The 17,296-nt window shown below is 42.1% G+C and overlaps 1 protein-coding gene across 3 annotated transcripts in view; it reads right to left on the bottom strand.

The window, feature by feature from the left end:
* Positions 1–653: 653 nt before the first annotated feature.
* The window catches only part of LOC139197612 (uncharacterized), a 97,865-nt gene continuing 81,222 nt past the window's right edge, over positions 654–17,296 (bottom strand). The window contains exons 1-5 of one of the 3 annotated variants that reach the window (XR_011583157.1): positions 1,777–1,908; positions 1,596–1,693; positions 1,415–1,512; positions 1,234–1,331; positions 654–1,058 (exon numbers count right to left, since the gene is read on the bottom strand). The gene's annotated coding sequence lies outside the window, so the exon portion shown is untranslated. The other 2 variants (XR_011583156.1, XR_011583158.1) reach the window with 2 other exon arrangements.

Raw genomic sequence — 17,296 nt, 5'->3', positions numbered from 1 at the left:
GCTTCACCCAAACAGCTTCACCTAAAAAAGCTTCACCCACAAAGCTTCACCTAAACAGCTTCATCCAAAAAGCTTCACCCGAAAAGCTTCACCTCCAAAACTTCACCCAAAAAGCTTCATCCAAAAAGTTTCACCCAAAAAGCTTCACCTAAAAAAGCTTCACCAAAAAAAAACTTCACCTCCAAAAAGCTTCACCCAAACAGCTTCACCTAAAAAAGCTTCACCCACAAAGCTTCACCTAAACAGCTTCATCCAAAAAGCTTCACCCGAAAAGCTTCACCTCCAAAACTTCACCCAAAAAGCTTCATCCAAAAAGTTTCACCCAAAAAGCTTCACCTAAAAAAGCTTCACCCAAAAAAAACTTCACCTCCAAAAAGCTTCACCCAAACAGCTTCACCTAAAAAAGTTTCACCCACAAAGCTTCACCTAAAAAGCTTCAACCACACAGCTTCACCCAAAAAAACTTCACCCGAAAAGCTTCACTTAAAAAAGCTTCACCTACAAAGCTTCACCTAAAAAAGCTTCACTTACAAAGCTTCAACACAAAACCTTGCTCCAAATAAACAAATTTTGTTCACAAAACCCAAGATGCCCTTGAACTTGTACAAAAACACTTGGGTAAACATAAACATTTTTTGTTTTACACCCACAAGGGCCCAAAATTTTCCTTCTTATTTATTCACTTATATATGTTCCTAAACATATTATAATAGATCCAACAACAAGCCAAAGTCCCAAGTTTCATAATGGACAAAAGTACAAGCAATTCATCAATAATGAAGGTGCTACAAAACTTGGAATCTGCCCCAAAATAGAAATCCAACCCAAGAGACTTTTTCTCTCTCTCCCTCTTCCGCCTCCTTTCATCTATCAAATTTCTGCAACCTCTTCTCTTCTCCAATGGAGCTGAATTTTGGACACCCTATAGTTTTTGAGCATATGAACAACTTTCAAGAAGGAACCATTTCTGTTTGAGCGACGGAAATTAAAGTGTTGAAGCTCCAAACATGACAGTCGGATTCTTGCAGATTTCGAAGCTGCTGTGATGTTTCGAAGATCTGGAAATATTTAACCATTAGTTCATTCTGAATTTTTGATATGTTATGAAAGAGACGATGAGGAACAACTTCAATGAAGAAAGCATGCTGATCTGAACAATAGAAAATGGAGTTTCGAAGCTCACAACAAATCTGACGGGTTGACAGAAAAATAATAACCAGTCATTCATCATACCTGAATTTCTTGAGTTATACAGCTCCGAGGGATCTCAAATTTGGATATGTTGTAGTTCACAAGCTGAGGAACAACTTCAATGAAGAAAGCATGCTGATCTGAGCAAGAGAAAGTAGAGTTTCAAAGCTCACAACAAATCTGACGGGTTGACAGAAAAATCATAACCAGTCATTCATCATACCTGAATTTCTTGAGTTATACAGCTCCGAGGGATCTCAAATTTGGATATGTTGTAGTTCACAAGCTGAGGAACAACTTCAATGAAGAAAGCATGCTGATCTGAGCAAGAGAAAATAGAGTTTCAAAGCTCACAACAAATCTGACGGGTTGACAGAAAAATCATAACCAGTCATTCATCATACCTGCATTTCTTGAGTTATACAGCTCCGAGGGATCTCAATTTTGGATATGTTGTAGTTCACAAGTTAAGGAACAACTTCGATGAAGAAAGTATGTTGATCTGAGCAAGAGAAAATGGAGTTTCGAAGCTCACAACAAGTCTGACAGGTTGACAGAAAAATGATGAACAGTCACTCATCATACCTGAATTTCTGGATTTGTACTGCTCCGATGGATCTCAAATTTGGATATGTTGTAGCTGACAAGGTAAGGAACAACTTCGATGAAGAAAGTATGTTGAGATGAACAAGAAAAAATGGAGTTTAGAAGCTCACAACAAGTCTGACGGGTTAACAGAAAATTGATGAACAGTTACTCATCATACCTGCATTTCTGGAGTTGTACTACTCCGATGGATCTCAAATTTGGAGATGTTGTAGTTCACAAGATAAGGAACAACTTTCATGAAGAAGACTTTGCGATCTGAGCTATAGAGAATGGTGTTATCTTGCATCCACTCAGGCTGATTAGTGGAAACGAAAAGCAATTCCACCAAAGAAAAGATGAAAAAGAGAGAAAAGCTACTAATTGCACTTGATCTTGTCTAGTCAATAGCATGCAGCATCAAACACACAAAAGTTGGAAATATTTTTAGATAAGGCATATGCGAATGTGTGACATCGAAACAAGGATTCGTTACTTTGACAAATTAGTAACAAGCGAGACACCTCATTCGGCAACTCTCTTCGCCTGAAGACTTGGGGGACTCCCACCATATGCTACTGCACCTTAATACTCGGCAGTCTCACAACCACTCAGTGACTTGGATTTTTCAAGTCTCCAACCGAGAAGTTTTCCTCACTCGGGAAATTAAGGGAACACTACCTCAAACTACATGCTTCACTCACAAAGCTTCAACAATACAGGTTTCAACAAAAGCAAAAATTCAAAGAACTTTATGAAGAAAGCTTTGGTGTATTTAACACAATATATTGAAATGAAGCAAAGCTTATTTATTAATATTTTCGATAAGCCACAAATATGTACATATACATGAGTCAAAATAAACAAACAAAAGGGAGCCTTCACAAAGGTTGCTTAGGGGAAGTCTCAGCAGTCGGTAGAGCCCCAGAAAGAGAAAGCACCGGAGGGTGGTTATCCGGAGCCTCAGTACTTGACAAAACCCCAGAAGGAGGAGGCATTGGAGGTTCATCATTTGAAGCTTCATTACCAGGTACAGCCCCAGAGGACGAAGGCAATAAATGCCTTTGGAACAAACCCACAAACCGCTGATGATCAAGTAAAACCTTACCATCAGATTCCTTCATCTGGTCAAGCTTCCTCTTCATGTTTGTAGCATAGTCATGGGCGAGCCGGTGCAACTGCTTATTCTCATGCTTGAGCCCTCTAATCTCCTGTTTGAGACTCATCACTTCAGCAGCCAATGATTCAACTTGGCGGGTTCTAGCGGCGTTGGGCCATATTAGACACAGAACCTGCACACTGAACACTAAGAGCCAGAGAGTCCTTAACAGCCAACTCATCAGACCGTTTGGAAAGTAGTCTGTTATCTTTGGGAGTGAGAAGGTTCCTGGCCACCACTGCAGCGGTCATATCATTCTTCATCACAGAATCCCCAACGGTAAGAGGACCAGTAGGGGATATGAAGGATGGGCGCCATATGTTGTCTGGAGAAGGCGTGGCTGTCTCTTCTCCAAGGTTCAGGTCAAAACGACGGTCGGAGGGTCCAGACATTTTCAAATGTGTTGAAGAAGGAAGAGGTCAGACAAATCAAGATCTTAGAAGTGCAAGAAATGAGCTTCTACTGGTAGAGATTCAGGTGTGCTGTGGAACTTAATGCCAGCCTCTATAAAAATCTGCACTCGACGGAGCTTCAGAAATCGAAGAGGCGTTTGCTTTCTCAAAAGCTGGGCTGCTCAGAGACCACGAGGGCCGATCTCAGAAATCGAAGAGGCGTTTGCTTTCTCAAAAGTTGGGCTGCTCAGAGACCACGAGGGCCGATCTCAGAAATCGAAGAGGCGTTTGCTTTCTCAAAAGCTGGGCTGCTCAGAGACCACGAGGGCCGATCTCAGAAATCGAAGAAGCACCTGCTTTTTCAGCCTCGTCAGCACCTGTCACATGCACAATCAGCTTTGCGAAAATTACGGGCAATCTGTCGAAGATTTCTGGTGAAGTAAAAAGCACGTGAATCTTACTGTTCAATCACCGCTCTCCATATGCACCATCAACTCATCGGGTACCACATATAACTTTGTCAAAGATCTCTGACAAAGTTTAGGCACGAGAATTTCGAAGTTCCAGCTACCCTACTATTACCCATAAGGGTAAAAGAACAGCACCACTGCTTGACAACTAGAAAGTCCATATGTGTGTCGACCTCCGTGTTTTGCGGCAAGACAGGTTGGCAAGAACGTCCAACCTTTACTCACATTCGAGAAAAGACTCCCAACATAATTACTTTCTCAAAAACCGGAGTAGCACCGCTTTCCGAATCTCGAGAGTCAGATCCTCGACGGGATTGCTTGTTCGAAAACCGAAGAGGCACAACTCTCAGAACTTCGAGAGCCAGATTTCCTTAGATAAAGCTTGTCTGTAATCTTCACACGTAATATCAGCTTTCCAGATACCACATACCATTTTTTCAAAGTGCTCTGACAAAATTAAAACACGTGAAGCTGGCAACTCCCACTACATTGCTGTGACCAAGAAGGGTAAAGGAATAGCATTACTACTTGTTATTGGGAAATCCCTATATACATTGACCTCCCTCCTCAACGGACAGGCAAACCTGCAAAAATGCTCAACCCTTTACTCACATTCGAGAAAAGACTCCCAACATAATTACTTTCTCAAAAACCGGAGTAGCACCGCTTTCCGAATCTCGAGAGTCAGATCCTCGACGGGATTGCTTGTTCGAAAACCGAAGAGGCACAACTCTCAGAACTTCGAGAGCCAGATTTCCTTAGATAAAGCTTGTCTGTAATCTTCACACGTAATATCAGCTTTCCAGATACCACATACCACTTTTTCAAAGTGCTCTGACAAAATTAAAACACGTGAAGCTGGCAGCTCCCACTACATTGCTGTGACCAAGAAGGGTAAAGGAATAGCATTACTACTTGTTATTGGGAAATCCCTATATACATTGACCTCCCTCCTCAACGGACAGGCAAACCTGCAAAAATGCTCAACCCTTTCTCGCATTCGAAAAGGCACCCTCAACATAACCTCTCGAAATACTCAGCTTTATTTCCCCCCGATAATACCTCAGCAAATAAGCCACACCAAGAACAAGAGTATCTCATATCATCAGGGTCGAAAGCAAGAGTATCCCATATCATGCTTTCTCCCTGTCTTTGTCTTTGTCCTTGTCCACACCTGCAGGACAAGGAGAAAGAGAGCAGTCAGTCGGAACCTGAAATCAAACCTCCAATTTGGAACTGACTGCCTGGAGCCTTTGCCTGGTTGCTTACTTAGCATTGCTCTCGAGTACTCATCCTCAACTGCTGTCAAGGTCACGAATTCCACCGGCAAATACCTCATGACAGTTGATCAGATATTAGCTCTTTACACTGAAGCTGCCAAGCGGGGATGAGTCACTATGAAGGAATGTTCTGAAGGACCATTTGAATGCAAAGGTTGCACACCACTTCTGCCATGCAAAAGATTGAAGCAGAAGGTCCAACGGTGGGCGGAAACAGATCACTACAGCACGACCCCTTTCCATACCACATTCATTATTCCGTCAACAGCAAAAGTATCCCATATCATCAAGGTCGAACGTACTCTAGATTTGATGGACTTGTTTTGACCCTCAAATTTTTGAGTCGGCCTTATACTCTGAAGGGCACCAGAAAACCCTCCAGCACAGTTCAAGAATAAGCCTGTGGAAAGTTACTTCTTCAAAAGCAAAAGTATCTCATATCATCTCTTATCCATTTGCTTCTCCTTATCCTGACAGTTGAATGAGAGACAAGAAGAAGAAGAACAATCAACCGGAAACCGAAGTCAAATCTCTGATCCTGGGTTGCTTACTTGGAAGTTTGACTGCTTACTTTGTCTGTCACCTCTTTCGGCAGATCTCCTAGCTCGGCGACTTGGGGGACTCCTACTATAGGGTTTGTATCACACTTGACTAAGCCCGAAACTACAACTAAGCTTCAAGTGAAATTGATACATTACCTTGTGCGTCAACATCAGCTAAATACACCATTCCCGGATGGAGGAAAGGTACTTCCAGAGAAAGGCAGATGAAGATCAGACCACACTTCGGTACTTAGAAGTTTCGTGATTACTCAAGGGATTGGATCTTGCAAGTCCCCAACCGAGGAGTTTCCCTCACTCGGGAACTTAGGGGAGCACTGTTTGTACCATACTTGACCAATCCCGAAACTACCGAGCACCGGCCAACGCTATACTGTCAAGGACCCAGAAGAGTTCCCCTCCGACCAGGAGGCCAATCACTACTCGACACGTGTCAAGATTAGAAGCCAATCAGAGCGCAGCACGTGTCGACATCAAGAACCAATCATAACATGACACATGTCAATGTGACAAAGCTACAAGTTTTTCTATAAATAGGGGTCATTCCCCCACAATATTGCCTAATGTCATTTGTGTTAAATCATTCACAAGAACTCACTAAATTGAGAGCTTGATCCTTTGTACTTGTGTAAGCCCTTCACTACTAATAAGAACTCCTCTACTCCGTGGACGTAGCCAATCTGGGTGAACCACGTACATCCTGTGTTTGCTTCTCTGTCTCTATTCATTTACGTACTTATCCTCACTAGTGACCGAAGCAACCAAGCGAAGGTCACAAAACCTGACACTTTCTGTTGTACCAAAGTCTTCACTGATTTTGACATCAACACTCTACAATTCAAACATCAAAGTGAGCAACATATATAAACTCGTAATTATTTGAATTTGTTTACCAAGCCAAGTAAAAAGAAGGAAAACCAAAGAAACATGTGGACATGTTTACTTGGAGCAGCATAACCAACAGATCCTCTTATTCCAACGGAACTTGTTTGATTCTCCGGAAAATTACTGGATGGGTTTGAGAGAAATCTTACGAGTCCGAAGTCAGAAACATGTGCAGTCAATTCTTTCCCCAAAAGTACATTGCTGGGCTTGAGATCACAATGAACAACTGGTGTCTCACAGTGATTATGAAGATAATCTAATGCACAGGCAACATCAATGGCGATTTCGAGCCTTTGAAGAAAACTCAAATTCTTGGGTGTCCCGGTAGTTGGGTGCAACCACTCCTCTAAGCTCCCGTCGTCCATGAACTCATACACCAAAGCCTTGAAATCATTACCATGAAAATCAACACTTGAACATGCAGTTATAACCTTGACGAGATTTCGGTGCCGGATATTTCTCATTGCTTCACACTCAGCTATGAAACTCTTAGAGGCTCCTCCGCGTAACATGTTAAACACCTTGACAGCAACAGGCTGAGCTTCATAATCGTCTAGAAGTCCTTTGTACACAGATCCAAAACCACCCACGCCAATCAAATTTGTTGGAGAGAATCCATCAGTAGCTTTGAGCAGAGTACCATAGGACACTTGCAAAAAAGAGTTTCCCAAAGTGCTTGGTGCGGTTCCTTTGTGTTTCTTTCTTGATGAACGAACGAATAAAAAAGAAATCACAATCACTATTCCAAGAAATGCAAACCCAGATACTAAAGAGATTATTAATATCAAGCTAGTGGACAATCTGCCATTCCTGGACACTTTGGAGTTGCACTTGGGAAGTTGGAGAATAGAAATACCACCACATAGCCTGGCGTTTCCAGCAAATGAAGTCGAACTCACATTCTTAAAAGCACCTTCAATGGGTACTGCTCCCCAAAACTCATTGAAAGATAGGTTGAAATTATTCAAGGCAAATCCCTCTAAAAACTTTGGAATTTCACCTGACAAATTGTTACGAGAAAGGTCCAAATCTTGAATCCCTTTCAATGAAACCATTGAAGAAGGAATCGACCCATTGAATAAGTTACCTTGCAAGTGTAGGACTTCTAACTTCACACAAGAACCAATACTACCAGGAAGTTCACCTGATAACATGTTATTGGAAAAGTCTAATTTGCCTAAATTGCTCAACTTTCCGATCTCCATTGGAAGAGAACCTGTTTCTGGTTTCCAGACAAGTTCAAAGTAATTGATAAGGAGCTGAGGCCTATAACTTCTTGAGGTATTGTGCCGTTGAAGTTATTTTGAGAAAGATCCAGATGCAATATACTGTTGAATTGCCCGAAGATTAAAGGTATATTGCCTTGAAGATGATTTCCTTGCAGTTCAAGCAAGCTTAACATTGTTAAATTTTGTAGAGAGGTTGGAACGCTCCCTGATAACCTGTTGGATTCAAAATCCAATTGGTTAAGTCTTGTAAGCTTTCCAATGTCAGAAGGGATGTTACCTGAGAAGTTGTTTTTCCCAAAACTTAATAATTGCAAGTTGATTAGATTGCCCATCCCAGCTGGGATGTTCCCGTATAGTTTGTTTCCTTGAACCCCAAGGATTTCAAGCTTGGTTGAGAGATTGGATATGGATGTGGGCAACGTCCCTCCAAAATTGTTGAAGTATACAATCAACCACTTTAACTCTGTGGCATTGGTCAAGTCTGAGACAAAACTCAAGTCACCATCTGTACCAGTTCCGAGTTGATTGTTGTAAATGTTGAAGGTTTCAAGGTTAAGAAGCTTCTGTAAATTTGGTACTTTTCCGGTGAGTTTGTTATCTTGAACTTCAAAGTTCACTAAATTTGTCAAGTTGGATATTGACACAGGAATGGATCCGGTAAAATGATTCCAAGAAATCAAAAAGCCTTCAAGATTTGGAAATTTTTTGGGCAAGTCTAATGGAATAGACCCTCGAATTTGATTTTGTTGTACGTCGAAAGTAACTATACTGGAGAGATTATAAATGGAGGGAGGGATGATACCAGATAAATTATTTGAGCCTAATACAAAAAATGTTAATTTTGTCAACTGACCAAGGGAATTTGGGATGTTACCCGACAACTTATTCTGATAGAACGCAAGCATTTCAAGAGAAGAAAGGTTCCCCAATGAGTCAGGGATCTCTCCGACTAGAGTATTAAATTCAAGAACAAGTCTTTCGAGTTTTGGGAAGGAGCCAAACTCTATAGGAATTTTACCAATTAACTGATTGTAACCAAAATCGAGACCCCAAAGGTTGAGACAATTGGATATATTGACAGGAATAAAACCACTGAGTGAGTTGAGGCTCAAGCGTAATACCTGAAATCTACGCAGACGCCCAAATTCTGGTGGGATTTGGCCGCTCAAACTGTTGTTCTGGAAATACAGCTCCATTAGGAAGCTTAGATTTCCTATGCGTGGGGATATGGTTCCCGCCAATTTTTGTCCCGAAAGGTCCAACCCAGTGACCCTCTCACGATGTCGTTTACTGCATGTCACGCCGCGCCATAGGCAGAAGTGAGACGACTCGTTCCATGAACTCAGGAACTGATTGGGATCCTCCTTTAGTTGAGCTTTGATGGCAAGCAACGCCAGCTTATCTGTTTCGTTCCCGCCTGGTATCATCTGCACGGAGGAGCTAAAGCAGCAGACAAATAATATATTGAAAAGTGAGAGTATCGAAACTAATCTCACAACAGAAACCTTCATCATTTTGAGTTGGGCATGTAGTGATCGAATGCGAAACTGGTAACAAAGTTGGACTAAGTACGTACACATATAATACTGATGGTCGACGAGGTCCGAAGTCACCAGTCCAAAGTGACGGGCGCTGCCAAAGATGATGGCCCTGTTGGCCGCTCTTTTCATTCTTCCATCAATGCTATGCATTATTATGAATGAACTACTACCATAAAACTGCCATACTTAAGCTACTGGCCCCCTTCACACTTCACCCCAATTGTTTCATATATAGTGGATGAATCTTGGTGGTGGAATGAGGAGGTACAAACAAAGGTGAAGGCTAAGAAGGAATGTTGTAAAGCCTTATACAAGGATAGGACCGATGAAAATGGTGAAAAGTATAGAAGAGCGAAGCAAGAGGTGAATAAAGCTGTGAGAGAAGCTAAGTTAACGGCTTATGACGATATGTATAAGCGACTAGATACCAAAGAAGGGGAGTTGGATATCTATAAACTAGCTAGAGCAAGGGAAAAGAAGACAAGGGACCTAAACCAAGTGAGGTGCATCAAGGATGAGGATGGAAAGGTTCTTGCTACAGAGAACGCGGTCAAAGACAGATGGAGAGGTTATTTTCATAATCTTTTCAATGAAGGACATGAAAAGAGTACTCCTTTAGGGGAGTTGAGTAACTCAGAAGAGGGTAGAAACTACTCATTTTATCGTCGAATTAGGAAGGAAGAAGTGGTTGTAGCTTTGAAGAAGATGAAGCATAGAAAAGCAGTGGGCCCAGACGATATACCGATTGAAGTGTGGAAAGCCTTGGGAGAGACAGGTATAGCATGGCTCACTGACCTTTTCAATAGGATTTTGAAAACGAAGAAGATGCCAAACGAGTGGCGAAATAGCACCTTGGTGCCTATTTACAAGAATAAGGGCGACGTAGAAAATTGCATGAACTATAGGGGTATTAAGCTAATGAGTCATACAATGAAGCTCTGGGAGAGAGTCATTGAGCATAGATTGAGGCAAGAGACACGGGTTTCGGACAACCAATTCGGGTTCATGCCAGGGCGCTCAACCATGGAGGCAATCTATCTCTTACGAAGATTGATAGAAAGATATAGAGATGGGAAAAAGGATTTACATATGGTCTTTATAGATTTGGAAAAAGCGTATGATAGGGTCCCAAGAAACATTCTTTGGAGGATTTTAGAGAAGAAAGGAGTACGAGTAGCTATAAAGGATATGCATGAAGGAGCAAAGACTGCCGTAAGAACTCATGAAGGACAAACCGAAAGCTTCCCCATAACTGTAGGATTACATCAAGGCTCATCCTTAAGTCCTTACCTTTTTGCGTTGGTAATGGGTGAGTTAACAGGACATATTCAAGATGATATTCCTTAGTGTATGCTTTTCGCAGACAATATAATGTTGATAGATGAAACTCAGGAATGAGTAAATGCGAAGCTTAACCTTTGGAGAGAAGTGTTGGAATCTAAATGTCCTCTCCTAAGCCGATCAAAGACAAAATATATGGAGTGCAAATTTAGTGCAAATGGAGGCCAAAATGAGTTAGGGGTGAGGATCGGAGATCAGGAAATACCAAAGAGCGACCGTTTTCGCTACCTAGGATCTATCTTGCAAAAGAACGGAGAATTAGATGGAGATCTCAACCATAGAATACAAGCTGGATGGATGAAATGGAAGAGTGCATCCGGCGTGTTGTGTGATCGTCGTATGCCACTGAAGCTTAAGGAAAAATTTTATAGGACGACAATAAGGCCGGCGATGCTGTATGGCACAGAATGTTGGGCGGTGAAGCACCAACACATACACAAAATGGGTGTAGCGGAGATGAGGATGCTTCGTTGGATGTGTGGGCACACGAGAAAGGATAAGATTAGGAATGAGGATATCCGAGGTAAAGTAGGAGTAGCCGAAATTGAAGGAAAACTGAGAGAAAATCGGTTACGGTGGTTTGGACATGTGCAAAGAAAGCCTACTGACGCTCCGGTTAGAAGATGCGACTACGGGATAGAGGTTCAGGGCCGAAGGGGTAGAGGAAGACCTAGGAAAACTTTGGAAGAGACTCTAAGAAAAGACTTAGAGTACTTGGATCTAACGGAGGACATGACACAGGATCGAGCACAATGGCGTTCTAAGATTCATATAGCCGACCTGACTCAGTGACTTGGATTTTTCAAGTTTCCAATCGAGAAGTTTTCCCCACTCGGGAAATTAAGGGAACACTACCTCAACCTACATGCTCCACTCACAAAGCTTCAACATACAAGCTTCAACAAAAGAAAAATTCAAAGAACTTAGTGAAGAAGGCTTTGGTGTATTTAACACAATACGTTGAAATGAAACAAAGCTTATTTATTGATATCTCTATGAAGTTACAAATATGTACATATACACGAGTCAAAATAAACAAATAAGAGGGAGCCTTCACAAAGGTTGCTTAGGAGAAGTCTCAGCAGTCGGCAGAGCCTCAGAAAGAGAAGGCACCGGAGGGGGATCATTCGGAGCCTCAGTACTGGACAGCACCCTAGAAGGAGGAGGCATCGGAGGTTAATCATTTGGAGCTTCATTACGCGGTACAGCCCCAGAAGACGAAGGCAATAAATGCCTTTGGAACAAACCCACAAACCTCTGATGATCATGTAAAATCTGACCATCAGATTCCTTCATCTGGTCAAGCTTCATCTTCATGTTTGTAGCATAGTCATGAGTGAGCCGGTGCAACTGTTTATTCTCATGCTTGAGCCCTCTAATCTCCTGTTTGAGACTCATCACTTCAGCCGCCAATGATTCAACTTGGCGGGTTCGAGCAAATAGGCGTTGGGCCATATTAGACACAGAACCTGCACACTGAACACTGAGAGCCAGAGAATCCTTAACAGCCAACTCATCAGACCGTTTGGAAAGTAGTCTGTTATCTTTGTGAGTGAGAAGGTTCTTGGCCACCACCGCAGCGGTCATATCATTCTTCATCACGGAATCCCCAACGGTAAGAGGACCAGTAGGGGATAAAAAGGATGGGCGCCATATGTTGTCTGGAGAAGGCGTGGCTGCCTCTTCAACAAGGTTCAAGTCAAAACGACGGTCGGAGAGGCTAGACATTTTCAAAGGTGTTGAAGAGAAAAGAGGTCGGACAAATCAAGATCTTAGAAATGCAAGAATGGAGCTTCTACTGGTGGAGATTCAAGTGTGCTTTGGAACTTAATACCAGCCTCTATAAAAATCCGCACTCGATGGAGCTTCAGAAATCGAAGAGGCGCCTGCTCAGAAATCGAAAAGGCGTTTGCTTTCTCAAAAGATGGGCTGCTCAGAGACCACGAGGGCCAATCTCAGGAATCGAAGAGGCGTTTGCTTTCTCAAAAGCTAGGCTGCTCAAAGACCACGAAGGTCGATCGCAGAAATCGAAGAGGCGCTTGCTTTCTCAAAAGCTGGGCTGCTTAGAGACCACGAGGGCCGATCTCAGAAATCGAAGCGACACCTGCTTTTTCAGCCTTGTCAGCTCATGTCACATGCACACTCAACTTTACGGAAATTACGGGCATTCTGTCGAAGATTTCTAATGAAGTAGAAAGCATGTGAATGTTACTGTTCAATCATTCACTTTCCACACGCAACATCAGCTCACGGGTACCACAGATAACTTTGCCAAAAATCTCTGACAAAGTTTAGACACGTGAAGCTTGCAGCTCCCATTACATCGCTATGACCAAGAAGGGTAAAAGAATAGCAAAGAAACAACACTAACAAAGTTTAGACACATAAATTTTGAAGGTCTAGCTACCATATTATTACCCACAAGGGTAAAGGAACAGGACCATTGCTGGATAATTGGAAAGTCCCTGTGGGTCAACCTCTGTGCTCCGTGGCAAGGTAGACTAGCAAACAGGCCTAACCTTTACTCACATTCGAGAAAACACTCCCCACAAGATTGCTTGCTTCAAGATCGAAGAGGCACCGTCCTCTGAATCTCGAGAGCCAGACTCCCAACATGATTACTTTCTCAAAAAGCGACGAGACATCGCTCTCTGAATCTCGAGAACCAGACTCCTAGCAGGATTGCTTTCTCAAAAATCGAAGAGGCACCGTTCTCCGAATCTCGAGAGACAGATCCCTGACAGGATTGCTTGTTCGAAAACCGAAGAGGCACCGCTTTCTCAACTTCGAGAGCCTCTTAGATAAAGCTTGTCTGTAATCCTCACACCGCTTTCTCAACTTCGAGAGCCAGATCTCCTTGGATAAAGCTTGTCTGTAATCTTCACACGTAACATCAGCTTTCCAGATACCACATACCACTTTTTCAAAGTGCTCTGACAGAGTTAAAACACGTGAAGCTGGCAGCTCCCACTACCGTGCTATGACCAAGCAGGGTAAAAGAATAGTATTACTCCTTGTTAGAGAGACTCCTATATATGTCGACCTTCATCCTCAACGGACAGGCATACCTGCAAAAATGCTCAACCCTTCCTCTTATCTGAGAGGGCACTCCCAACGAAGCCTCTCGAAATACTCAACTTTCTTTCCCCCCGAGAATACCTCTGCAAACAAGCTACACTAGAGCAAGAATATCTCATATCATCAGGGTTAAAAGCAAGAGTATCCCATATCATGCTTTTTCCCTGTCTTTTCCTTTGGCCTTGTACTTACCTGCAAGACAAGGAGAAAGAGAGCAATTAGTCAGCACTTGGAATCAAGCTTCCAGTCCGGAACTGACTACCTGGAACCCCATTGCTCTCGAGTACTCATCTTCAACATCTTATGCTTCCCGAGAAGATACCACATCTGCCTGAGGAACAAATAGGGAAAGTGAGAAGGATACAAGGAAGCATGTGGAGATAAGCGCAACAGAACACGTGCCGATACATCCACTACTTTGTCAACAGCAAAAGTATCCCATATCAGCAGGGTCGAACGTACTCTAGATTTGATGGACTTGTTTTGACCCTCAAATTCTTCAGTCGGCCTTATACTCTGGCGGAAACAAGAAAACCCTCTAGCCCAGTTCAAAAATAAGCCTGTGGAAAGTTACTTCTTCAAAAGCAAAAGTATCTCATATCACATTTTCTCCTTTTCTTCTTTTTATCCTTCATGCTACCTACAAGATAAGGAGAATGATAACAATCAGCCGGAAACTCGAAATCAAACTTCTGATCTGGGACTGATTGCTTACCTTGTCTGTCACCTCTTTCAGCAGATCCCCTAGCTCGGCGACTTGGGGGACTTCTACTACATGGTTTGTATTGCGCTTGACCAAGCCTGAAACTACAAGTAAGCGTCAAGTGAAATTGATACATTACCTTGTGCATCTCCACCAGTTAAAGATACCACCCCTGGAGGGAGGAAGAGTACTTCCAAAGAAGATGCCACATCTACCTATGAGACAGATAAGGCAAGTGAAGACGATACCACACTTCGGTACTTAAAAGTTTCGTGATTACGAGATCATTCTTCCACAATATTTCCTAATGTCATTTGTACTAAATCATTCACTTGTACTCACTAAAGGAGAGCTTGAACCTATATACTGTGTAAACCCTTCACAATTAATGAGAACTCCTTTACTCCGTGGACGTAGCCAATCTGGGTGAACCACGTACATCTTGTGTTTGCTTCCTGTCTCTATCCATTTACATACTTATCCACACTAATGACCGGAGCAATCTAGCGAAGATCACAAACTTAATATTTAAGATGATATTCTTTGGTGTATGCTTTTCGCAAACGATATAGTGTTGATAGATGAAACGCATGAAGGGGTAAACGCGAAGCTTAACCTTTGGAGAGAAGTGTTGGAATCTAAATGTCCTCTCCTAAGCCGATCAAAGACAGAATATATGGAGTGCAAGTTCAGTGCAAACGGAGGCCAAAATGAGCTAGGGGTGAGGATCGGAAATCAGGAAATACCAAAGAGCGACCGTTTTCGCTACCTAGGATCTATCTTGCAAAAGAACGGAGAATTTGATGGAGATCTCACCCATAGAATACAAGCTGGATGGATGAAGTGGAAGAGTGCATCCGGCGTGTTGTGTGACCGTCGTAGGCCACTGAAGCTCAAGGGAAAATTTTATAGGACGGCAATAAGGCCGGCAATGCTGTATGGTATAGAATGTTGGGCGGTGAAGCATCAACACGTAGGTGTAGTGGAGATGAGGATGCTTCGTTGGATGTGTAGGCACACGAGAAATGATAAGATTAGGAATGAGGATATCCGAGGTAAAGTAGGAGTAGCCGAAATTGAAGGAAAGAGGAGAGGAAATCGGTTACGGTTGTTTGGACATGTGCAAAGAAGGCCTACTGACGCTCCGGTTCGAAGATGTGACCACGGGACAGAGGTTCAGGGCCGAAGGGGTAGAGGAAGACCTAGGAAAACTTTGGAAGAGACCCTAAGAAAACTTTGGAAGAGACCCTAAGAAAGGACTTAGAGTACTTGGATCTAACGGAGGACAGGACACAAAACCGAGCGCAATGACGTTCTAGGATTCATATAGCCGACCCCACTTAGTGGGAAAATGCTTTGTTGTTGTTGTTGTTGTGGTCAATGGACAATTCAGTTCATGGTTTTAAGCTCTCTTATTTCTACAATTCTTCATAAGTAAAAGGGGAAAAATACCAAAGAGTTATACCGTAAAGATTTCTAGTAGGTAATGGTTAGTTTGACAAAAGAAAAACCCTAAACCCTTGATAGATTTTGTTTTTTATATACTTAAGCTTTATTATTTTTGGCTCTCACACGTCAATTCCTAGTTCAATTTTTTATGGTTGTTTAATAATTTTCAAATATAATAATACTTTATTTGAACTGAAACGACACAATAATAATAAATTAAGTTCATCATGTACGTGTAAGCATGCCAAGTGCGGAGTCTGCATGCACTGCCCTAATGTAGTGTGAAACATTGCTGGTCAATCAATGGGTCATGACACGATCAATATGGATTACTTATTTGCGATACTGTTGAGGGGCGGTGATCTTGGACTCTATTGGAATAATATCTTCAAAGATATCAATTAACGTGGATGGTTGGGGATAAATAATGTAGAACAAATCACGAACTTGTGGCTATACACCAACTGTAAGTCGGTGGTACAAATCGCTACCATCAATCATATATTAGGAAGTGCTGCAATGTCGTAACTAAGAAAATCAAGACAGTAATAACTAATAAGCTAGTACTTGTATGCAAAAATAATGTGATATTAAATTCACAATTTACGAAGGTTGGACTTTGTATTTCTATTTACAATAAAAAAATGTTGTCAAATTATATTATTATAGTACTAAGTGGCGTAGGTGAACTGCAAGTTTAGACACAAGTGGAATCCCAATTCCGCATTACAACCCCACATCGACATGATTGTGGCTGTACAGGAGCAGCTACTAGGCTCTTTCATCAAAGTGTTTCAAATTTCAGATTAGAAATTTCTGCAACATTGCTGTATACATACGATAGCTCTTATACGAAAAGAACTTGTTTGAGCACAAGACTTCATTGCAGATACAGGAAATAAAAATTTAAGTAGGAATAAGAGAAATGAAAAAAGCGAGGAGCACGGAGTTGGCCGCTAAGCCCATCACAAGTTTAAGCTAAAGCTTCTTTCCAATAAGGACCCTGATGGATTGCAACTCGGTTACAACATCGCTGATATCCTTTCGGTCTCTCGGAGATCCAGCAGAACACGAGATTCCCATTCTAAATATTAAACTCAAACACACTTTAATTTTGTAGCACTGGTGTTTTTGCGCTGATTAGGAGTGGCAGAACTGGTGCTCGCGCCCAAGTTTCCTATTTCTTGAACGAGTACTGAATCTAGGCAAACCCATCTTGACAAAGTTGTGAAGGTTGAAACAAACATGCCGTTGGTGGGTCTCTTCCCTGTAAACAACTCAAGCACGAAAATGCCAAAGCTGTAGACATCTCCATTTGTTGTAACCTCACTTCCCATGCCATACTCTACAATTCAAACATCACAAAAAGAGACTCAGTGAACTCATTAATTAACCTTTTTTTTTTCAAGCCAAGTAAAAGGAAGGATAAAAGA

Source organism: Malus domestica, chromosome 07 (assembly GCF_042453785.1).
Source record: "Malus domestica chromosome 07, GDT2T_hap1".
NCBI classification, from domain to species: Eukaryota; Viridiplantae; Streptophyta; class Magnoliopsida; order Rosales; family Rosaceae; genus Malus; species Malus domestica.
Note: the sequence above shows the minus strand (reverse complement) of the source record. Positions and strands in the feature narration are given on the sequence as shown.